This window comes from Atractosteus spatula, chromosome 5, assembly GCF_055471065.1.
Source record: "Atractosteus spatula isolate fAtrSpa1 chromosome 5, fAtrSpa1.hap1, whole genome shotgun sequence".
Lineage (NCBI taxonomy): Eukaryota > Metazoa > Chordata > Actinopteri > Semionotiformes > Lepisosteidae > Atractosteus > Atractosteus spatula.
In genome coordinates this window covers 25,759,718-25,760,850 of record NC_142710.1, presented here as the reverse complement: position 1 = coordinate 25,760,850, position 1,133 = coordinate 25,759,718, and positions in this window count along the sequence as shown.

The window sequence follows — 1,133 nt, the reverse complement described above, 5'->3', positions numbered from 1 at the left end:
CTTACCATGGTAAACTTTCTTAAGTACGCCAAAATGACAAAACGTTGCAAACAGAGAAAAAAAGCAATATACAGGGGAAATGATACCCTGGGCAAACTTTTACTTTGGTATCTTTGATAGGCATGGTTTAGAACTATGTGTCATTTCCTATGTGTTGAGAATCTCACATATGCTAATCCTACCTCATGAGTTTCAGGCAAAACAAATGTTTCTGTTTTCATTCCAAAATGTTTGCACGTGCATGCCATTCTTAACCAGCATTTTCACTGGCTGCACCGGATCACATTGCCCAGAACGAACATGTATTCTTAACCTTTAGCCAAGAGCCTTTTTTCAGTTAACACCCGCTGACCACAGCGCACTGGGCGGTCACACAGGGCCCTGGCAGTAGACCTTTCACACTCAGCGGGAAAGGGGGAGAGAAGTCAGGCAGAGGAGGGAGGGACAGGGCATCAGACCCCCTCGCTCCTGGTCACCCAGGCAGAATCGCGAAGATCAGTCAGGATTTCATCTCACCAAGCAGGCACAATAGCAGGCACTGCTCAGGGGGCGGGGCAGGGGCACATTTCTAGATGGGTGGCTCTTGTCTCGTCCTGTCTTTTTAATATGATGCCTGCCCATGTGGGATGCAGAGCTCTTGCTGAGGCGATCAAAAAGGCAGCTCTTTCATTAGCAGAGCAGCATGGCTGATTAACTGCTCCCCAGTCCACATGGCTGGCCGAGCCAATCAATAATTTGTAATTGGCCCCTCAGGGACTGGCTGCTCAGGCACACAGTACGAAGAGCCCTTCTGGTGTGAAATGAAACAAATGAGGGCCAGGGGAGAGCAAGGCAAACTGGAGAGACAGAGTAAGGCTATTTGTAACATTAGCAATTATTGTACACTTTACTTTTTTGGAGCACCCTCAGCCAGGAATCGATCAATTTCTTCATTTAACCTTGTTAGATCAAATAACGCCAAATTCTCTGTTCGCAGAGTATAATTATGGGTCATGTATTATTTTTTTAAAGCTTTGTGACCGGTAGGGTGTAGTGCACATGATTTTGACAATGTGACCCACTGAAAATTGTACTGTCTCTATATACAGATATTTTATGTCCATACTACACTGTCCTGATCAAGCGCTGTGCAG